This window comes from Somniosus microcephalus, chromosome 34 (assembly GCF_052327205.1).
Source record: "Somniosus microcephalus isolate GS21.2 chromosome 34, FLI_Smic_1.0, whole genome shotgun sequence".
Taxonomy (NCBI): Eukaryota; Metazoa; Chordata; class Chondrichthyes; order Squaliformes; family Somniosidae; genus Somniosus; species Somniosus microcephalus.
Genome location: NC_141020.1, coordinates 19,750,215 through 19,774,670, shown reverse-complemented (window position 1 = coordinate 19,774,670; position 24,456 = coordinate 19,750,215).

Below are 24,456 nucleotides of genomic sequence, written 5' to 3'. Positions count from 1 at the left end.
CTCTTGCTGTTCCATTCACTTCCTGCCCTGATACTCTCATCAAGGAGCCATGCTGATTCCTCCACCATCCACTCTAAGGTCTGTTTTCAGTCGTTGTACTACCAGAGGAGGAGCACACAGGGCACCAGCTCAAGCATTATATCCACTGGATGAGAAGTACACTTTGTAAGAGTGGAGACAGTGAGATGCGCACAGAAGGCACTTATTTCAGTCATGCAAAGAACCTTAGAACTATCCTTACCTGTGTCTCCTCGGTTAGGTGCATTCTGAACTAGGGTAACAGCAAGTTTAAGAAATGGAAATGGCTTGCTGGTGTGAAACTAGGAGAAAGCCAGGCTTATCAAGGGCTAATATTTTATTGTATCCATTAATCATTATGTACAAGTCTGTCTAATGCTTCCTATGGGCCTGAGGTAGTTACGATGTATATGTATGACCTGATAGCAGGCCGAATGGTACGTGATGTTCTTTGCCTTGGCACCAGGCAATCAAAACTAAATTGGGTGGCAATCGGATTTTGTTGGAGCTCCCATGGTCATCATGCTGCTCATCTTATACTTGCATTGGAGGCAGTTCAGAGACGATTCACTCGGTTAATTCCAGAGATGAGGGGGTTGACTTATGAGGAAAGGTTGAGCAGGCTGGGCCTATACTCATTGGAGTTTAGAAGAATGAGAGGTGATCTTATTGAAACATATAAGATACTGAGGGGGGCTCGACAGGGTAGATGCAGAGAGGATGTTCCCCCTCGTGGGGAAATCTAGAACTCGGGGGCACAGTTTCTGAATAAAGGGGTCGCCCTTTTAGAACTGAGATGAGGAGAAGTTTCTTCTCTCAGAGGGTCGTAAATCTGTGGAATTCTTAGCCCCAGAGAGCCGTGGAGGCTGGGTCATTAAATACATTTAAGGTGGAGATACAGGTTTTTACAAGATAAGAGAGTGAAGGGTTATGGGGAGCGGGTGGGGAAGTGGCTTTGAGCCCAAGATCAGCCATGATCTTATTGAATGGCGGAGCAGGCTCGAGGGGCCAAGTGGCCTATTCCTGCTCCTATTTCTTATGGTCTAATGTCCATCTGAAAGATGACAGCACCCACAATGGGTCAAAATGAATATTTTATGAAGAGTCTATCTCATGAGCACTAACTCTGAGCTAGAACTAGAAGTAACAGCTACCAAGATGTTATAGGCAAGTAAGCAAGACATTGAAGTACTTTGAACACTGATTAAGTTCATGCCTGATAAGTACGTGGAAAATTAAAATGTAAGACCCTTTTTTTAAAGATCTGCAATGCCAATAACTGAATCCCTTTTCTGTAAATTCCTGTAAATGAGGACTTTCAACAGTTGGAACATTTCCCATTACAGTTCATATACGCAAGTGATTGTGTAACAGAAATGTTTTACTGTTATGTTCATGTGAATTCCTGGTAATTAATAAAATATCAGGGTAAGCAGGTTTCACGGAGCAGGAATGGACTGGAGTGAGGTCTTTCTCCAAAAATGGAACGGTGCTTAGTCTAATGGAATGATACTGATTTGAAGCATCTGGTTCTATGTTATCAGTTCCTATATTTGATGTAGATCCCCAAACTCGCTACCAGCTTTGAACACTGAGATGTAATGTATCCCTCAGGATTAAAGAGCGTATCACCAATTTTATTGTCAGATTTATGCTTCTTTGCTTTTCACTGTCTGTTGCATTGAGGTCATGGATTGAATCTCAGCCATGCTTCTTGCATTATCTGTTCAATTCCTGACATCAGTCAGTGAAAAGGTTTACACAAAATGGCATAACATCGTTGTTGCAATAATATTTTATGATTTCGAAATTTAGGGGGTTTTTTTTGAATGAAGTTACACGGAATTACATAGAAGTTTACGGCATAGAAACAGGTCATTCAGCCCAGCTGGTCCATGCCGGTGTTTACGCTCCACACGGGCCTCCTCCCACCCCTCTTCATCTCACCCCATCAACATATCCTTCTATTCCTTTCTCCCGCATGTACTTATCTAGCTTCCCCTTAAATGCACCTATGTTAATTGCCTCGACCACTCCATGTGGTGGCGAGTTCCACATTCTCACCATTCTCTGGGTAAAGAAGTTTCTCCTGAATTCCTTATTAGATTTATTAGTGACTACCTTAAATTTATGCCCCCTAGTTTTGGACTCCCCCACAAGTGGAAGCTTCTTCTCTACTGCTACTCTATCAAACCCCTTCATAATTTTAAAGACCTCTATCAGGCCACCCCTCATGTATCTAGAGCAAAGAGCCCCAGCATCTCTCCCTCACCTCCCCACTCCCTGCTAGTTTCTGGCCTCCTTCACTTGGCCTACTGCTGACAATCACACTATCATCCTTACTTGAAAGGGCAAAAGGATTCTGCATACAGACATGTCTGAGCAGTGTGGGAAGGGGCTCATCCCTCGCTCATTCAATTTTCCCTTCTTCCCCCCTTCCCCCCACCCCACCCCTCCCAGAAAGCCTGGTCGAGAGTGCCAAACCCGCTCTGTGTTCTAATAAAAACCCATTCGTTGATTGGAATTTTAGAAATATGTTCATTTAAGAATTAGTTCTAAATAAAAAGGATTAAAATTAAGCCGGTGCCTGAAATGTCTAATAAAACTGACATTTCTCAAGTTTGTTCTGGGAATCAGGCTATTCAGGGACGCGTTGAGGCTAAAACGTTTTTTTTAGTACCCTAGATTATTAATCATTAGGCCTTGTAGGCTGACAGGTTTTTCAATATGGATATAATAACTTGACTGTGAAGATACACTGAATGTTGGCAGGATTGAGTGGAGCAAAGCTCCACCCAGGCATTTTGTTTCCAATCTTAAAGGTTAACCAAATATTTAGCTTAGCAAGTGATAAGTGGCTTTTCTAAATATTGTGTCAAAGACTGAGCAAATATATCCCTCTAACAGAGTATCAAACGCCTCGGTACAAAATATTGACAGAGCATGGGTTTGTGTTGTGACAAGGGCTACAAGAAAGTTATTGATAAATGCTTTTACATCTGCCTAACTGTAAGAATGGATGTACTGTGGAGTTGTTTAAACAGCATTTTCTTGTTCAAATCTTTCTGCAACTCTTTATATTTACTAGAAAACTTCATATCGCATTCAGACTTGGGCTAATAAGTGGCAGGTAACATTCGCACCACACAAGTGCCAGGCAATGACTATCTCCAGCAAGCAAGCATCTCACCACCGCCCCTTGACATTCAATGGCATTACCATCGCCAAATCCCCCACCATCAATATCCTGGTGGTCACCATTGACCAGAAACACAACTGGACCAGCCACATAAATACTGTGGCAACAAGAGCAGGTCAGAGGCTGGGTATTCTGCGGCGTGTGTCTCACCTCCTGGCTCTCCAAAGCCTTTCCACCATCTAAAAGGCACAAGTCAGGAATGTGATGGAATACTCTCCACTTGCCTGGATGAGTGCAGCTCCAACAACACTCAAGAAGCTCGACACCATCCAGGACAAAGCAGCCCGCTTGATTGGCACCCCATCCACCACCTTAAACATTCACTCCCTCCACCACCAGCGCACCGTGGCTGCAATGCGTACCATCTACAAGATGCACTGCAGCAACTCGCCAATGCTTCTTCGGCAGCACCTCCCAAACCCACGACCTCTACTATCTAGAAGGCCAAGGGCAGCAGGCGCATGGGAACACCACATACCATCCTGATTTGGAAGTATATCGGTCATTCCTTCATCGTCGCTGGGTCAAAATCCTGCAACTCCCTCCCTAACAGCACTGTGGGAGCACCTTCACCACACGGACTGCAGCGGTTCAAGAAGGCGGCTCACCACCACCTTCTCAAGGGGCAACTAGGGATGGGCAATAAATGCTGGCATTGCCAGCGATGCCCACATCCCGTGAATGAATAAAAAAACCACCAAAGTCTGGCAGCTACAAAACTGGTGCAGTCCAAATTGACCCCTTCGTTACAGTAAGCTGCATTTAAAATACATAGGCCTAGAAATTCAGTGGGCTGCGCCACCAGTTTGTGCCCAAAGAGGGCACTCAGTGGCTTTTGCGCCACTGGCCACACCTACCGCGATACTTAGCGGGGCGCTAATGGCGGCGTTAGCCTGTAGCGCTGCGCCGCCACCGATGACGTCATCGGTGTGCGCAGCACCCCGCTATCGCCCCGATGGCCATATTTGGTCGCGCCCGCCTCTTCAGCACCGGCCGCAAATAGCGACCGGTACACAGGGGCCTACCTGTGGCGGTAGTGGCGCTAGTTAAGGTGGAGGTGCGGCCGGCCGCTTTTTCGGCGCCCGCCTGCCCGCACCTCCGTCCCCGGCCTCCTACACCCCCCCCCCCCGCGGCATTGCCGGCTGTTTCCCGAGAGCCCGGCACTTCTCCTTGGTGCCGGGCTCATTTGCCGGCACTCGCGAGCGGGGCTCGCGCTGTTGCAGGCACCTCCCCCTTAACAGTGGGAGGAAGGCCTGCAGTACCGCAGCCTGCCGTGCCGCAGCGTGTGGCGCTGCGGCCCTTAGCGCACCGAAATTCAGTTTCAGCGCCCCAAGCGGGGCGTGGGAAGCCTCGTTTAGCGGCCCGTTTCCATTTGGGGCGCAGAAACTGAATATCCGGATGGCGCAAGTGGCTCCGTTCGCAGCGGTAATTCCGGCACCCAGGCGAGCTTGGCGCCCCAAATGGCGCCCAACTGAATTTTTAGCCCACATATTTTTATTAAAACTCTCTTATCATTTTAAGATTCACATTAGTGGGAGCGGTATTTGCTGCGATCATTCTGTATCAGCTGTGAGGTGGTGTGTGACAGCAGCGTGCAGTGACGCTCGCTTTCATTCCCCTCCTCTCCTTCCTCGTTCTTGATCTCCTTCTTCATGATCTGAGTGCTGTCATCGTCTGGCGAAGCCCTTGCCAGGCGCTGAGATGGCGCTGGGGTTATGCCGAGGATCATTCCTTCGGGTCCCCAGCATTCTAAGGCTCTCGTGCTGATTTCCCACTCCCGCTCACCGGCCCTGACATCAGCCTGATGGTTTCGGGCGGGAGGCAGTGCTGCAATATTTAAATGAGGTTCCCGTGGGAATTTCCCTCCCACCTGTACCGAACGTGCCCCCAGTAAAAATTGGGACCATTGTTTCCGCCGATTAGTTTTGAATTTACCTCTCTTGAAGCCCAGGCCAGAGTACTGGTTCTAGTAAAGGTGAAATAGCTTGTCATGGTCTACATTACCCAGTCCCTCTAGAAACCTAAAAACAGCAACTCTCACTAGTATGATAGCAAAATACTGCGGATGCTGGAAATCCGAAATAACAACAGAAAATGCTGGAAAAACTCAGCAGGCCAGGCAACATCCGTGCAGAGGGAAATAGAGTCAACGTTTCAGGTTGAAACCCATCGTCAGGACTGAAAAAACACAGGAAATGAAACCGATTAAAAGGCCAGTTTGGGGGCTGGGAAATGGGGATGAGAGAACAAAAGAGAAGTGAAGAAACATTAAGAGGTATTCAAAACCAGATGAGATGGTGGTCGGACTAGTGGAGACAAAAGACGGTTCTAGATTAGGTGTGAAATGCACTGGCAGAATGAGAGACAGCTGCCATGTGGGAGAGAGAAAAAGGGGGAAGGACACAAAACAAAGGTGTGGATAGAAAATATATATAAAAATGTAACAGGGGCCGAGGTTATGATCTGAAATTGTTGAACTCGATATTGAGTCCGGAAGGCTGTAAAGTGCCTAATCGGAAGATGAGGTGCTGTTCCTCGAGTTTACAATTTTTTTTCCAGTGGGAATACGCCCAATCGCTCCTCAGAACCCAACCGCTGCACCCCTCGATCATTCTGGTTGCTCTCCTCTACATCCTTTCAATAGTTGCAATATCATTTTTGCACTGTGGCGACAGGAACGGTATTTTAAATGCGCTCGCACCAATGATTTATAAAGTGGCAGGATTACCTCACTATTTTGGCTCAATGTTGACCTTTTAATACATCCCAACATTTGATCCAACTTTATAGGATTAGTAAATTTGGAGCTGCTGAAGTAAATTACTGACACAAAGGGAGAGGAGATGGTGGTGGAAAGTAGCTGTAGATAGAGAATTGTTTTGTTGCCACCTTTTGATGAGTGCAGACTGATTGACCACATGGGAGGACCTTCACCACACGGACTGCAGCGGTTCAAGAAGGCGGCCCACCACCACCTTCTCGAGGGCAATTAGGGATGGGCAATAAATGCTGGGCCTCGCCAGCGACACTAACATCTCATGAATGGAATAAAAGGAAAATGGAGCTTAGAATTAATTTCTGGATATTATTGCTGACTTTTTGGACCTAAATGTTGGTAGAGGTGAAATTGGGGAAAATAGATTGGATGGTTTAGCTGTGCCCACTTGATCTAATTTAAATATGATGGACTAGGATCCCAGCAGACCTTTAATGGGTCTTGTGATGGTCCTAGAGTCTCCAGGAATTAAAGGGTAATTTTCTGGACACTGCTCCCAGCAACACCAGGGAGAAAAATCATAGGAGGATTAAAAATGTGTGTTTTGTAAATGATTTTTCTTTAAACACTTTTGTTTATTACAGTAACAACAACAACTTACATTAAAATTGTGCCTTCAGCACAGTAAAACATCCCAAGGCGCTTGACAGGAGGGTTATCAAACAAAATGTGATGCCCCATAAGGAAATATTAGGGCAGATGAAAGAGATAGGTTTTAAGGAGTGTCTTAAAAGGAGGAAAGAGAGGTAGAGAGGTGGAGAGATTTAGGGAGGAAATTCCAGGGCTTAAGGCCTCAATAATATTGATGATGATGGAAAAGAGCTGTTTAACTGACAAATCAAGAACATAAGAACATAAGAATTGGGAGCAGGAGTAGGCCAATCGGCCCCTCGAGCCTGCTCCTCCATTCAATAAGATCATGGCTGATCTTCGACCTCAACTCCACTTTCCTGCCATATCCCCATATCCCTTGATTCCCCTAGAGTCCAAACATCTATCTATCTCAGCCTTGAATATACTCAATGATTCAGCATTCACAGCCCTCTGGGGCAGAGAATTCCAAAGATCCACAACCCTCTGAGTGAAGAAATTCCTCCTCATCCCAGTCTTAAATGGCCGACCCCTTATCCTGAGACTGTGCTCCCTAGTTCTAGACTCTCCAGCCAGGGGAAACAGCCTCTACACTGTCAATCCATCCAAGAAACCATTCAATCTGCTAACAATGAGTCTCTCCGCAATCCAATTGGTATCAAAGGCGGTGCGTTGCGTGGATGGGTGTGTTGGGCGGCCAATCATGGGAATGTCTAACCAGAGTTGCTAACCCTACTAGGATGGTTGTAAGAATGGCCCACTGGCACGTGACCAAGGACCTGGAGTCAGTCCAGGGTGGTGGCGGGGGCGGGTGGGTGGGGAGGCAATCTGGAGTGGGCCGCGCGATGGCCTGCAGCACACCGCAGTTTTAACGTGGAGTTGGAAGGACCCGGCTCCATATTTGGGGAAACATTTTTGAAGAAAGTTACCTTTTTGGTGGTGGCCTCCAGCTTTTAAGGACCGTTGGTTTGGTCGCACGTACACCAGTTAATCCTGCTGCATTCAGCCCAGACCAATTTCTGGTTTGGAAACTGTTATTCCCCTTATTAGCATATTCAAGGGGCCCAACGCCTGTTTAGGCAGCTGCCGGCCCCCAAACCAACTTCCAACATGATTCAAGTAGGGAGGTTGGCCCCCTAAATTGGACCTCTTTGCCCCTATTTTCTGCCTGGAAAATGAGCACAATGCGATCCAATTGCACCCCCATTTGTGGGGCCATGTTGTACCAGTGTGATTTTATTCAGTTCCTACACCAGCTATCATTACAGCCCCTCTGGGTGAGATTGCCAAATGAAACTCAAGTTATCAGCAGTTTCATGCTGTGAGCCAGTTTAGAACTGGGTTAACTGCCCAAATTCTGGGCCTGTTCCTGGCTGGGGTGGAGATCACCTCTTACAGAAGGTAAGTACTGCAGGAAATACAGGGACAGAGTGATCTCCTGGACGAGTTTCGATCGCCTAGATGGGTCGGAGAGGAATTTCCCAGATTTTTTCTCCCAAATTGGCCATTGGGTTTTTCATCTGGTTTTTCGCCTCTCCCGGGAGATCACATGGGCTCGGGAGGGATGGAGATTGAAAATAGGTTTGAGGTTAGGATCAGATCAGCCATGATCTTATTGAATGGCGGAGCAGGCTCGAGGGGCCGATTGGCCTACTCCTGCTCCTATTTCTTATGTTCTTATGAGCACCTTCAACTAGTATGAATCAGAAAAGACTTTGGGGCCAGTTTTCTCTCTGGGCCACCATTGGCCTGTAAGGGTTGCAGTTTGCTTCAGTTTTCTGGTCTGGCCCATGGCCTGTGCCCCCTCCCAGCTCAGGCCCACCCCCTGGTATGGTCTTGGTGGGCAGAAACAAGAGCTCCTCATTTCCAATATTGGTGCCCTCTGACTGCAGGCCCCGAGGCCCAAAACTTGTTCTGTGGGATGGGGATATTTTAAATACCTGTACTGAACTTGTGCCTTGTTGTCCCCTCACAGTGCTTCCAGTACCCCTGCAGATCAGAAGGTCAGAGGACTTTCACGGTGCAATCCAGGTTTCCTAGAGTACCTCTCCACTTGGGTGCCCTCTTATTTCAGGTGCAGGCTCGCTGATGTTAATCAAGGGAAGCTCAGGGAATCTCACGGCATTGTGTGGAATAGAAACCTCTTATCACCTTCACTGCATTGCCCAGGTGCAACAGAGGAAAATCTGCTCCTTTTACTCCATCATTTTTATACAATTGTAGATTCTTACAGAACAGAAGGAGGCCATTAGGTCCATCGTGCCCGTGCCAGCTCTTTGAAATAGCTATCTAATTAGTCCCATTCCCCTTGCTCTTTCCCCATAACCCCCACATTTTTCCTTTACAAGTATTTATCCAATTCATTTTTGAAAGTTACTATTGAATTTGCTTCCTCCACCCTTTCAGGCAGCGCATTCCAGATCATGATAAAGAAAGAAAAGAATGATGGTGTGTCTTCATCATCACTTTCCTCTTGCTCTTCTTCCACTGCCTGGGCAGGTTGCAGTTCTTGGGTACCTGAAAGGGAAAAGGGACAAGAAGGTTCACTAGATTGATTCCTGGGATGAGAGGGCTGTCCTATGATGAGAGATTGAGTAGAATGGGCCTATACTCTCTGGGGTTCAGAAGAGTGAGAGGTGATCTCATGGAAACATATAGGGCTAAAAATTCAGTTGGGCGCCGTTTGGGACGCCAAGCTCGCCTGGGCGCTGGAATTACCACTGTGAGCAGAGCCACTTGCGCCATCCCGATATTCAGTTTCTGCGCCCCAAACGGAAGCGGGCCGCTACTCGAGGCTCCCCGCGCTCCGCTTGGGGCGCTCACCCTGAATATCGGCGCGCTAAGGGCCGCAGCGCCACACACTACGGCACGGCACGCTGCGGTACTGCAGGCCTTCCTCCCACTGTTAAGGGGGAGGTGCCTGCAACAGCGCGATCCCCGCTCGCGAGTGCCGGCAAATGAGCCCGGCACCAAGGAGAAGTGCCGGGCTCTCGGGAAACAGCCGGCAATGCCGCGGGGGGGGGGTTTAGGAGGCCGGGGATGGAAGTGCTGGCAGGCGGCCGCCGGAAAAGCGCCCGCCCCGCACCTCCACCTTAACTAGCGCCACTACCGCCACAGTTAGGCCCTGTGAACCGGTCGCGATTTGCGACCGGCGTTAAAGAGGCGGGCGCGACCAAATATGGTCATCGGGGCGGGAGCGGGGCGCTGCGCACACCGATGAGGTCATCGGTGGCGGCGCAGCGCTACAGGCTAACGCCGCCATTAGCGCCCCGCTAAATATCGCGGGAGGTGTGGCCAGTGGCGCTAAAGCCACTGAGTGCCCTCTTTGGGCGCTAACTGGTGGCGCAGCCCACTGAATTTCTAGGCCATAGGGTTCTGAGGGGGATTGACAAGGCAGATGCTGAGAGGCTGTTTCCCCTGGCTGGCGAGTCTAGAACTAGGGGTCAGGATAAGGGGTCAGCCATTTAAGACTGAGATGAGGAGGAATTTCTTCACTCAGAGGGTTGTGAATCTTTGGAAGTTTTTACCCCAGAGGGCTGTGGATGCTGAACAATTGAGTATATTCAAGGCTGAGATAGTTCGATTTTTGGACTCTGGAGGAATCAAGGGATATGGGGATCGGGCAGGAAAGTGGAGTTGAGGTCAAACAAAGGCCATGATTTTATTGAACAGCAGAACAGGCTCGAGGGGCCGTATGGCCTACTTCTGCTCCTAAATCTTATGTTCTTATGTTCTAATAGGGTTGTGGTGAGGGGTGAGGAGAAAGTAAGAAGTGCATGTTTACATCAGCAGTTTGTCAGTTAGGAGAGACTGTGGGATGAGGGAGAAGTGGGATGAGAGAAGGGGGATCAGGTTTGCGGATACCCCCATCTTCAATAGCTTCAGCCCCGCCGGTGGCCACGACTTCAACAATGGCCTTTCCCATAATAGCCAGCACCTCCATGGGGGTTAGAACATGCAGGCACGTATCGCCCCCTTTGGTTAGCTCCTGCTGCTTCCGGTTGTGCGCCACCTTCTGCAAGCGAGAGGGAAATGTGTCAGTGAGTGTTGTACAATCTGTTTGGGTGATGTGGCTGTCATGGTTGAATAGCTGGCAGTGTGTGCAAGCTGTGAGATGTGGGTTTGAGGCTTGCAGCAGTGCTAAGTGTGTAAAGGTGGGCGTAAGCATATGAATATTAGGAATGAGTCCTGATTGATAGAGATTGTTGGTAGGTGAGTGATGGGGTGTGGTGATTTGAGCAGTGGCTGAGGCTGGAGGTGCAGTTGGTAGGAAATGGCATTTGAAGATGCAATCACTGACCTTGACCACTCGTGTGAGGTCATTAAACTTCCTCCGGCACTGCATCCAGATCCTTGGGGCAACACTGCTGGCATTGACCTCCACGGCTATCTGCTCCCACTGTCTTCCCATCATGTGTCTGGGTGGATCTCCTGCCTCCCTGAGGATACAGGGCATCTATAAGAACATAAGAACATAAGACGTAGGAGCGGGAGTAGGTCATTTGGCCCCTCGAGCCTGCTCCGCCATTCAATAAGATCATGGCTGATCTGATCTTGGCCTCAACTCCACTTCCCTGCCCGCTCCCCATAACCCTTCACTCCCTTACCGTTCAAAGATCTGTCCATCTCCACCTTAAATATATTCAATGACCCAGCCTCCACAGCTCTCTGGGGAAGAGAATTCCTAAGATTCACAACCCTCTGAGAGAAGAAATTCCTCCTCATTTCTGATTTAAAAGGGTGACCCCTTAGTCTGAAATTATAGATACATAGATACATAGAAGATAGGAGCAGGAGTAGGCCATTCGGCCCTTCGAGCCTGCTCCGCCATTCAATGAGATCATGGCTGATCATCCAAATTCAGTACCCGGTCCCTGCCTTCTCCCCATATCCCTTGATCCCTTTAGCCTTAAGAAATATATCCAACTCTTTCTTGAATATACTTAATGAACTGGCGTCCACCGCCCTCTGTGGCAGAGAATTCCACAGGTTCACCACTCTCTGGGTGAAGAAATTCCTCCTCATTTCAGTCCTAAATGGCTTACCCCTTATCCTTAGACTATGACCCCTGTTTCTGGACTCCCCGGCCATCAGAAACATCCTTCCTGCATCTAGTCTGTCCAGGCCTGACAGAATTTTATAGGTTTCGATGAGATCCCCTCTCAATCTTCTAAACTCCAGTGAGTACAAGCCCAATCGACCCAATCTCTCCTCATATGTCATTCCTGCCATCCCAGGTATCAGCCTGGTGAATCTTCGCTGCACTCCTTCCATGGCAAGAACGTCCTTCCTCAGGTAAGGCGACCAAAACTGCACACAATACTCAAGGTGTGGTCTCACCAAGGCCCTGTACAACTGTAGCAAGACATCCTTGTTCTTGTACTCGAACCCTCTTGCTACGAAGGCCAACATACCATTTGCCTTCTTAACCACCTGCTGCACCTGCATGCTTACCTTCAGCGACTGGAGTACAAGAACACCCAGGTCTCTTTGCACTTCCCCTTCTCCCAAACTATTACCATTCAAATAATAATCTGCCTTCCTGTTTTTGCCACCAAAGTGGATAACCTCACATTTATCCACATTATAGTGCATTTGCCATGTTTCTGCCCAATCACCCAACCTGTCCAAATCGTGCTGGAGTTTCACGACATCCTCCTCACAGCATACCCTCCCCCCCAGCTTTGGGTCGTCTGCAAATTTGGAGATATTACATCCAATTCCCTCGTCCAGATCATTAATATATATTGTGAACAGCTGGGGTCCTAGGACCGATCCTTGCAGTACCCCACTAGTCACTGCCTGCCACTCAGAAAATGACCCGTTTATTCCAACTCTTTGCTTTCTGTCCGCCAACCAGTTCTCTATCCAAGTCAATACCTTGCCCCCAATCCCATGTGCCTTAATTTTGCACGCTAATCTCTTATGCGGGACCTTATCGAAAGCCTTCTGAAAGTCCAAATACACCACATCCACTGGTTCTCCCTTATCTATTTTACCAGTTACATCCTCAAAAAATTCCAGTAGATTAGTCAAGCATGATTTACCTTTTGTAAATCCATGTTGACTTTGTCCGATCCAGTCACTGCTTTCCAAGTGCCCCCTAGTTCTCTCCTCCTTTCCACCTCCTCCACCAAGACCTCCAGTGCAGCGTCCAAAATCCTGGGTGTCGGCCCTCTCCCATGGTCAGCCATTCTTCCCAGGTCAGATTCACTTGTAGAGCGACTCCCAGCACCTGCTCCAGTCACAATGCACCTCCACTATATGTAGTACAGGCTAGCTTTAAGTAGTGCAAGTTATTAACTATATTGGGCCCCCTGCTGATCCGTGCAGCCAATGAACAGCATGGGGAGCGCTGGCTGCACGCAGAAATCATTATAATGAGCAGGCAGCACGAAATTGGCGTGCTGCCTTCATTCCACACAACCGGCGCAGGTTAATTGCAATCCCTACGCCCATTTTCGTGGGCTAACCAATTTAACCCCTACAATGTTCCTTTAAGGCCAATTCGCAAGTAAATATGCTCTATGGGGAACTGGCTTAAATAAGCAAATTCAGCTAATTTAGAAGGCTTTGCAGCTGTTTTTAATTTCAGGCTCCCGCTTAGAGGAGCTAACTATTTTTCTTATATTAAAATTGTTTTTGCATCTGCAACTCTGACGTGTGATGCCTGGAGACTGAGATGTGCGCTGGATGTTTCACAGAATCACAGAATCACAGAAACCCCACAGTGCAGATAGAGGCCATTTCGGCCCATCGAGCCTGCACCGACAGGTTTGTTTTATATTTATTAGTAGATCTCCTGTAGCATTGCTCAGGAGTTGGAGGACGTACTGTGTAAAACACAGGTTTTATCAGACAGGCTCTTTTAAAAACCTCTTTCTGCTTGTTAAGTCTCAGCGGCCTAGAAGTTTGTCCCGGTGACTGCAATGGAACGGATTATCGGGCGCTGCGTATAACAGGCGGCCAATCCGATACCGCCCGCTTTGCGGAATTTCGAGGCCAATGAGTTTTTAGATCATAATGGGGCTTTAAAAGAGTCGATAAAGGAAAATGTAAAATAAAAGCATGGGAAGATCAGGAATTGAATTAAACATAAATCAGAGCAGCGCTATTAAAAAAGTTAGAAGTTAGGAATAAATAGAACAGAATGGAATCTGAGACAAAGAAAAATCAGGCAATTTCCGTAGATGACTGCTGGGGAGGTGGCGTGCAGATTTGTAGTGTTGAGACGGTGATGTGCAACAGTACTGGGAGGGTGCAAGAGTGCTGAACAGATTGGTCTTGGCATGTAGGAGCATTGAGAAGGGGTTTGTGGCTGTGGGAGGGTGGTTGCTGCAGGTGGGAGAGAGATTGTGGGGTGATGCCAGCAAAAATACAGCAATGGGGGCTTTCTGTGGGCTGGTTCAGCAATGGAGGAAAGCTATGGGTGGAGAAATTGAAAAAATTAGCTCCCCCGAGGCTGAAGTTCATCGGTAGCGCCCCAAGAGGGAAGTGGGGTGCTACTGGAAGCACCCCGCCTCCCTCTTGGGGCGCTGCGAGGGAATATCACGGCGCTACGTGCCGCAGCGCCACAAGCTGCAGCACGTTGCGCCGCGGTATTGCAGGCCTTCCTCCCCTTCTTAAAGGGAAGGGGCCTTGTGCAGCGCGACCCGGGGCCCAGCTGGGCCACCGGGGATCGGAGTGCTGGCAAAAGAGCCCGGCATTCAAGAGAACTGCCGGGCGCAAGGAGCGCAGCCGGCACTCCGCGGGGAGGGGGAATGCTCAGGATGCCGGGGACGGCAACGGGGGCAGGAAATTGCTGCCCGGCACCTTGGGGGAAAAATTCAGTATCGCCCTGTTTGGGGCGCCATTATCGGCCGTGTGCAAAGTTTAGCGCCTGGCGTTAATTATCGCCTCCGACAGCAAACTTGGCTTTTATCGCCCCTGGAGGTGATTGGAGCGCTAAATCAGGCGCTTCACACCTGTCTTAAGGCGCAAAGGCCGAGGAGCGAGGCGCTACCTCAGAGTGCTGGCGAAGCAAGGAAGGGCAAATCAAAATAAACCTGCAAAGTGCTGCTCAGTACTCAAAACTCCTTCACACAGCGTTGAATCTCTCCAGAAGTCTCTCTCTCTCTCGGAATGCGTGGTGCAAAAATTTCACCGACAAAAAAAGGCAGGAAGCAGTCGCCTTTAAATAGCGCTCCCCTAGTCCATTTCTAACAGCAAAACGCTCCCCTCAACCTGTCGTTGCTAGCGGCAGGCGGTAAGGCAGGGGGCGCCACTCAATATCCGGTCCGGGGCGCTACCGGGGCGTTGCGCGCTCGACTGACGTCACGATCTGCCGGCGCTATCGGGAGGCGCAAACAACTGAATTTTTCCCCCCTTGTCTTTAATTAGTGCCGCCCCGGCCGCAGGTAGGCCCCCCCCCCGACCCTGTCGGACATAACATCCGGCGGTAAGTCAGGGGGCACTACCGAAGATCGCGGCCAGGGTGCGAGCGGGGTGCTGCGCATGGTGATGACGTCATCGCCGGCAGCACAGTGCCACGGGGCGCTAATGGTTACCACCGCTGCTAACCTCCCGCTGAATTTCGCGGGAGGCGTTGGTGGCGCCGTGCCCGGGCGCTAGTCGCTTTACACCCCGTTAGCGCTAACGGGAGGCGCAAAGCAACCGAATTTCTCCCCCATGGACTTGGGGCAGTGAGACTTGGCAGATGGGACCAGGAAGGGGAAAAAGCATGGGTGCTCAGGTTGGGTGAGGATGGGGCTGGGAGTGCGGGGAGAGGGGTGAAGGAGATTTGGAAAAAGCAAAATGCTACCGTACATTAAACTGGAGAGGCCGTTATTGTTTAAAGCACAAATTGCTGCTTAAATAATAACTTTCATGGGGAAATCCTGTTTTAGGCTCGGGATGGCATCTGTTACAGTCCAGCAGCAACTCAGGGTCACAGTGGGGATGGGGGAGAGCAGAAGTGGCAAGACGGGAAAGTGTGCTGGATGTAGAGAGAGCAGAGAACGGTCAGAAGCCAAATTTCAGTGGGCTTCAGCAGGGTGGCTCTGTAGAACACTGCGCCCAATTGCCACCTATCTTTTACATGAGAGCTGGGCATGAAAGTTAAGCATGAGATAAGTAAAGTAGGTATAGTTTAGACATGGCAGGCAGGTGACGGAAATGAGAATAACCAGCAAGTGTTATAGGAAGTAAGTTTGACATTTATAGAAGTATGCATATACACAAGGCTTTTGATGTACGACTAGCAGATGTCCTGTGGTGTTACTCGCAATAAGTCAGAGAATATGAGGTCTACATCTAACGTTGTTGTGCCCATTTTATGGAACGAACACAACAATAACCAACTGCACTAGCTCCAATTGGTGTTTCCCGGTCTTGCGCGACCTAACCAGCAGTTCTTAAAGGGATCACAGGAGGCTCCTCAGAAAAGGGCCAAAACCTTTGAAAATGTTTGTATTTTGTGGAGTTGGAAGGACTGCTCCTTCTGGCTCCACAAAAGCAGGTGCAGAGACCAGGGGGCGGGCAGCGGGTGGGGGCTGTGGGAGGGGAGGAAGGAATTGAAGGAATATACCGTGCTTTGCGGAACACCTCCGTTCAGGCCGTAAGGGTGACCCTGAGCTTCCGGTTGCCTGTCACTTTAATTCCCTGCTTCACTCCCACTCTGATCTCTCTGTCCTCGGCCTATTGCACCGTTCCAATGAAGCTCAACGTAAGCTCGAGGAACAGCACCTCATCTTTCGATTGGGCACTTCACAGCCTTCTGGACTCAACATTGAGTTCAACAATTTCAAACTATTACCCCTGCCCCCAATTTTCATGCTGTATGATTTTGCCATTCCCATTTGCAACATTTTATCTTTCCTGCCTCTTACAGAAGCACAGTATATTCCTTCAATTCCTTCCTCCCCCCCCGTCTCCGCACCTGCTTACTATCTGTTACATCTCCAGCTTTTTCCAGTTCTGATGAAGGGTCCCAGACCTGAAACGTTAACTCTGTTTCTCTCTCCACGGATGCTGATTTCTGTTGTTATTCCACGATCAATATATGATGCAACATTCAAATCAACTTTTTTTTTTATTGTCATTGTTAGTGCACTGCAGTACAACGAAATGTAGGCTTGCGGCTCCCGAGAGTGTACATTTGGATTAAGACATTTAAACATTCAACATACATTTGGCTTGTAGTATATTAACATAAATATAACCATAATAAAGTGCATTGGCAGATGTGCAGGTTTTAGAGTTTATTTGTGGAGTTCAGTAGGATGACAGCCCTGGGAAAGAAGCTGTTCCTAAATCTGGTCGTACGGGTGCGAATGCATCTGTAGCGTCTCCCAGATGGCAGGAGGGCGAACAGACTGTGGCTGGGGTGGGTAGGGTCTTTGATGATGGACCGTGACCTCCGTAGACAGCGTTTCTGGTATATGTGCTCTATGGTCGGTAGCCGGGTGCCGGTAATGCGTTGGGCAGTTTTGACTACCCGCTGCAGGGCTTTCCGGTCATAGTAGCTACAGCTGCCATACCATACTGTGATACAGTTTGTCAGGATGCTCTCTATAGTGCAGCGGTAAAAGTTAGAGAGGATCAGGGGTGACAGGTTACATCCCTTCAGCCTCCTTAGGAAATATAGGCGCTGCTGGGCCTTCTTCACCAGAGAGGAGGTATTGAGGGGCCAGGAGAGGTCTTCCGTGACGTGGACTCCGAGGAACTTAAAGCTGTCCACCCTTTCCACCACAGCCCCATTGATGTGGATGGGGGTGTGACTTCCGCCTTTGGACTTCCTGAAGTCCACAATGATTTCTTTGGTTTTCTTGATGTTAAGGGCCAGGTTGTTATCAGCGCACCACTTCACGAGATGCTGGACCTCCTCCCTGTAGGCTGACTCATCGTTGTTGGTGATCTGGCCTACTACCGTGGTGTCATCTGCAAACTTGATGATGGTGTTGGAACCATTAACAGCCACACAGTCGTGGGTGAAGAGGGAGTAGAGGAGGGGGCTCAGCACACATCCTTGTGGGGCCCCCGTGTTCAGGGTCGGGGGGGGGAGGTGTGGTTACCTAATTTGACAGACTGGGGTCTGTTTGTTAGGAAGTCCAGGGTCCAGTTGCAGAGGGAAGTGTTCAGGCCAAGAGTTTGGAGTTTGGTGGCCAGCTTGTTGGGGACGATAGTGTTGAATGCTGAGCTGTAGTCTATGAACAGCATTCTGATGTAGGTCTCCTTACCATCTAGGTGATTCAGTGCCGAGTGTAGAGCAGTTGTGATTGCATCCTCCGTTGATCTGTTTGCACGATAGGCAAACTGGTGTTGGTCAAGAGAGGCGGGAACACTGGCTTTGATGTGAGCTAAGACCAGTCTCTCGAAACACTTCATTATGATGGGTGTGAGTGCGACAGGTCGATAGTCGTTCAAGCACGTCACAGCCGTTTGCTTTGGCACAGGAATAATGGTCGCGGTCTTGAAGCATGTAGGGACTACTGCCTGGGCCAATGACAGATTGAAGGTGTCGGTGAAGACATCAGCCAGCTGATCGGCACATTCCTTGAGTACCCGTCCCGGGATGCTATCCGGTCCAGCAGCCTTTCATGTGTTCACTCCGCGTAGAACACCCCTTACGTCGGAGGTCAACAGAGTGAGCACCTGATCTTCCGGGGGTGGCAAGGCTTTGGTAGCCGGCTCCCTGTTGTCCCTGTCGAAGCGAGCGTAGAAGTTGTTAAGCTCCTCCGGGAGGGAGGCATCGCTAACCGGGGTGCTGGTGTTTTTGCCCTTGTAGTCAGTGATGGACTGGATGCCTTGCCACATGCGCCGGGGGTCCGAGTTGTTGCGGAAGTGATCCTCTATCCGCAGTGTCTGTTTCCTTTTGGCAGTCCTGATACCCTTTTTTAGGTTGGTCCTAGCTGCACTGTAAGCTGCCGCGTCGCCAGATTTAAATGCTGCGTCGCGTGCTTTCAACAGTGAGCGGACCGCTCCGTTCATCCAGGGTTTCTGGTTGGGGTGTGTCCTGATATTTTTATGGGTCGTGACGACCTCGACACAGCTGTTGATGTAGAATAGCACTGTGGATGCGTATTCCTCGATGTCATTATGGGCAAACATGCCCCAATCAGTGCGTTTGAAGCAATCCTGAAGCTCCGATACTGCCCCCTCTGGCCATACTTTCACTGCTCTCACTGATGTTCTCCCTCGTTTGATGAGCGGTTTGTGGTAATATTGTGGTAATATTTATTTAGTGCAAGTATATGCTTATATTTTTGAAAATCAAGTTGGGGTGATGGATATGGAAATGTTTTCTCATTCATTCAGAAAGAACACAAAACAGGTAGAAATGGAGCTATGCCTAAATCCTGCAAAACATCACTGTCAATCAGTTGGGCTTGACTTTGTTAATAATAATAATTCAACTTTATTGTCATTGTACAATGCACAAGTACAACGAAATGTGATCTTGCAAGCTCCCATGAGTCCAGTACAAATAACATTAACATTAACGTAAATAGCACCGTCCTGGGAGAAGCAAAGCCGCTGCGTCTGTGCGCGCCGCCATTCCATTTCCACCATTCCTCCTGTCCGACAATCTTCAGCCCAACGCCTGGGCCTGCTCACCAACCGCCCCTCCTCGGGGCTCCTTCCGTGACCTTCTGCACCTGATCTTCCCTGATGGTCACCTCTCCGGGTACTAACCAGGCCTGGTTCTAGTTTAGCTTCCACGCCTTGCCAGTGACCCTGTCCCTAGTCCCAGGAACATATATGAAAGATATCTGTTTGAATGGGCCCTGTATAAGTATTTGTGTGTTATGCCAGTTACGTGTATCTGCAAAGGGGCAAATTAATGTACGTTGCATTTTCAAAACCATGTTTATATTAGAAATATAATGGTATAAGGAATTATATACTGTTTTTCAAGTCTGCTGGATTATCTAAAATTCAACCAGTAATGGATATCTTTCCCTGGAATATGAAACTCTTGGATCTGTTGATGCTAAAATGCAATCAGACAAATTTCTACTTGAGAAACTAATTTTGGTTAAACATATGCAATATTTTATGAATGAGTATCTAATCAAACTTAAAAAAAACATGAGCCGATCAAAGATCAGGATAAATGCAGAAAAGATTCTCAATGATTCAACGGCACAATGATATATTTTGGTATCTGCGATGCCTGATTATTGAACGTAAAAAAAAAAGCTACTGAATTAAAAATTGGGCACAGATCTGTAACACCGGATCTCTGTCCATTCTGCACATCACGCACATTTCCAGTGTCAAATTAAATGGGGGCATGACGTGCGAGCTTCATTGTGAACATTCATTGAAGTTGGGATGATGTAATTTTCATTCTGACATTCATGCATTCCACATCCCTCTTCACATTTAAGACACCTCTTTGACCAAGCTCTTCGTTATTCTTCCTACTATCTCCTTTGGCCATTTAAAAAATCTGATTACACCTCTGTGAAGCGCCTGGGGATGTTTTTCCTACGTTAAAGGTGTTATATAAATGCAAGTTGTTGTTGTCAGTGTCAGCTGTCACACTTGCCTCTGAGTCAGAAGGTTGTGGGTCGAGTCCCACTCCAGGGACTTGAGCACATAAAGCTAGGCTGACACTCCAGTCCAGTGCTGAGGGAGAGCTGCACTGTCAGAGGTGCCGTCTTTCGGATGAGACGTTAAAATGAGGCCCCGTCTGCTCTCTCAGGTGGACATAAAAGATCCCACGGCACTATTTCGAAGAAGAGCAGGGGAGTTCTCCCCGGTGTCCTGGGGCCAATATTTATCCCTCAATTAACATCACTAAAACAGATTATCTGGTCATTATCACATTGCTGTTTGTGGGAGCTTGCTGTGTGTAAATTGGCTGCCGCGTTTCCCACATTACAACAGTGACTACACTTCAAAAGTATTTCATTGGCTGTAAAGCGCTTTGGGACGTCCAGTGGTCGTGAAAGGCGCTATAGAAATGCAAGTCTTTCTTTCTTTGTAATCTACCTGTCGTTATAAAATGGGTAGACAGAGTTGGTAAGCGCTGATCTGTAGATGCAGCTTCATTTATAGAACCTATTCAGAACATGCAGTGAACAATTTGCAGGTCACTTCTGAACTTTTGTTTGGGTATTTTTTCAGCTGTCTTTTAGGTTTATAGGGATCTTTATGACAATTCCCTGCCGCTGCCGATTGGAATCTTTCTATCTCCGCCAACAGAGGGATGCCAAGCAGGTCAGGCTGCACTAGAGGTACTCTGCGCCTATCTGCCAGCATTCCCATACCTGAGACCACAGAGGCACAACTACAATAGCAGTGAAGACTGTTAATGCTGCAATTTACAAGAGACAAGAGTTATGCTGCACGCTCCAACCAGACCCACAACTAAGCTCTAGCACAGTTACGGCTCTGCTGTCAAGGTCACAATCCCTTTTAACTTTTTAATGTTCTGGGATCCAGTCAGGCTTCCACCAGACACATCAACAACATAACCCAATCAGCTGCCTACAGATGTATCAAGCAAGTGGCTGATGCTCCGGTTGCTTGCTATTTCTAATGTCGAGCGATGAATGTTAAGTATGTGTATTGTATTGAACAATTAACACAAAGACTTAAACGTATAACTCAAACAGGTCTTTACTGGTTGGAGGTAGGGACTATACATAGGTCTTTACTTCATGCCCACAGGCGGGAACTGAGGGGGATCAGTACCCACAGTACTATTTATACCCCTATGGCCAGGAGTGGTACTGCGTATCACTACGCCCAACAAGTAGTGCAGTCCTGTCCATAGGTTCAAAGTAGCACACATATTACATACACAACAATGAAGCGTCCTGCTTCTACAGGGCTTCCCTTGGTGACATGTACAATGTATGTCCCTTAAACCCAATCTTTGTCTAACTGCTCCTCCAGTCTGTGAAATGACTGGCTGTCCTGTGTCCATAAGAGCCTCCTGTGACTGAGGTCGCACCAACCTAGAGTCATAGAGCCGTAGAGTCAATGCGGCACAGAAGGAGGCCATTCGACCCATCGAGCCTATGCTGGCTCTCTGTAGAGCGATCCAGTCAGTCCCATTCCCCCGCTCTATCCCCGTAGCCCTGCAAGTTTATTTCTCTCAAGTGCCTATCCAATTCCCTTTTGAAATTATTGATCGTCTCCGCTTGCACCACCCTCGTCGGCAGAATCTGAGATGGATTCCTCGGCTCAAGCTGCCATTTGCAGCACACTGTGTGGCACTGTCCCCAGTGCATGCATCTGATCCTCTGGAGGCATCTTTTCAGTATTTATGTGCAGCTCTGGCCTGGCACTGGATAACAATGTAATATGTAACCCACTGTAGATTTACATCACAAATACAAGAAAGGATTGGAAAAAATTGTTTTTGTTAAACAGTGTAGTTTAAGGGGTAAGCTGGTAGAAATGTTTAAAAACTATGAAGGGGCAGGATAGTTGATAGAAACAGAGATATAGGACAGAGCACAAGAAGCATTTTTACATAGAGGGCTGTGGGACTGTGGAATGGATTACTAGAGTTAGTGATTGAAGCAGAAACCAGGTCAACTTTAAAGAACAGGAGATGAAGGAAAGGTGGACTAAAGTAATATGGGAACAGGGTGGGTCCATGGGGTTAGGACTACTGCTTGTATGGAGGATAAACACCAACAGACTGGTTGGGCCGAATGGGTTGTTTCCATGTTGTAATTTCTACGTAATTCTAAGACGTTCGTAATGGTGGAGCATGAGGAAGAAGACATCGCTGACTGTAAGGACAGGATATGTTGTCCCTTGACCGAAGGGCCTGAGTATCCGGATCGCGCTGGTGCTCCATCAGCTGCCCTTGCCCAGTTGTGCTCTGTGTCACCCAATACTTCTCTGCTTCATCGTCTAATTCCCCATGAAGCGGATGGGATCGACTTCAACTCCAGCTGGTAGAAACTAGGCAAGAAACGTCCCCACTACATTACCACCCTGATCTGGCTGGCTGCAATTTTAAAGCCCAACTGTTAGAGTGAATGTAATGACAGGCGCATGCAATGTTCCCTTTAAGCTGCACAGCCGCGTAGCGCTCTGGAGCTCCCGCGCAGCCAGCTCGCCGGCTTTTAAATGGGAAAAATTGCGCAGTATTAAAGGGACCGCGCACCCAAAAAAATTAAAGGGAACATTGGGTGTATGCATCATGTGAGGCTTTTATGATGATATAATTGCTCGTGAGTGTCAGAATATTTCCAGATGAAGTCTGCGGATATAAAGGTTGCTGTGCTGCTTCCTGGGAATTAATGGTGAGCAATTTAACAGGATGAGGGAAGGTCAATGTAAGTCAGAGCCATGCTTAGCACACTCGATATTAGGCCTCAGGCCTCAGTTAAATGAGACCGGCAAGCAGCGGGCACCTGCTGTGCACCGCCAGGCAGCTCGCTGGGGAAGCGGATTTAAATTTCGGGCTGCTGCATCGCTGGTAGAGGCCCTCGGGTAGATCCTGAGAGGGTGGGGGAAGCGAGCGGGAGGTTAGGCCGCATGTACACTTGATTATCCTGAAAGCAGCAGGTCGGGATGTGCCTGCATTCCAATTTCAGGAAGGTGTTTTGAAACGGGCGTCCGGCCCTCTATCCACATATGCAAAGGGCCATAGCATGTTTCATAGAAACATAGAAACATAGAAGATAGGAGCAGGAGTAGGCCATTCGGCCACTCGAGCCTGCTACGCCATTCAATGCGATCATGGCTGATCATCCACAGGGGCAGCCCCTGGACGCCTAGGGAGCTAAATTGGATAGCCCCTGAAAAAGGGCATGGGGATCGCGATGCGCGATTAACCCACGCCTGTTAATTGCAATGCAGGCAGCATGCCAAATTTGTGCTGCCTGCTCATTATAATGATTTCAGCGTCCAGCCAGCGTCAGCAAGGGCCCAAAATCGTAACTTGCACCAGTTAAAGCTAGCCTGCACTGCTTAAAGCCGGCCTTCACCTCCTAAAGGGGATGTGCATTGTGGCTGGAACAGGTACTAGGAAGCATGCAGGAAGTGAATCTGACCTGGGAAACAGTGAAGAATGGTGCAACATGGGCGAGAGCAGGCTCCACGGTTTTCAGACGCTCCACTGGAGGCCTTGGTGGAGGAGGTGAAAAGTAGGAGATTTCCTGTACCCATAGGGGGGCAGGACACACGCTCAAAAGACAGTGGAGAAAATAGCTATGGGTCAATGCCAGGAGTCAAGCCCAGAGGACCTGGATGAAGTGCCACCAGAAGTTCAATGATCTCACACGAGTGGTCAAAGTCAGCGAAGGTATCTTCGAATGCCATATCCCACCAACTGCACCACTAGCCTCAGCCACACCCCCACCACTCACCTACCAACAATCTCCATCAATCAAGCCTCATACCTAACATTCATATGCTTCACCTCATCCTCACACACTTAGCACTGCTGTAAGCCTCACGCCCACATCTTACAGGTTGCACACACTGCCAGCTATTCAACCATGACAGCCACATTACCCAAACAGATTGCACGAGACTCACTGACACATCTCTCTCTCTTGCAGGACAAGGTGGCGCACAACCAGAGGGGGACAGGACCTGACCGGCGGGAGGCAGGCACGCCCTCACGTCCTAACCCCCATGGAGGAGACAGTTCTGCCCGTTATTGAAAAGACCATTGTTGAAGCCGTGGCCAGCGGCAGGGCTGAAACCAGCGAAGATGGCAGAATCCTCATATCTAATCCTGCTTTTCAGATCCCACTTCCCCCTCATCTCACAATCTCTTCTGATTTACAAGCTGCAGATGGTGTAAGCATGCACCTCTTACTTTCCCCGCGTCCTCACACCACAACCTTACCCTCGTGCCTTTCTCCTTTCAGATACTCAAGAAGTGCAACCTGGCCAGGCAGTGCAGGGACAG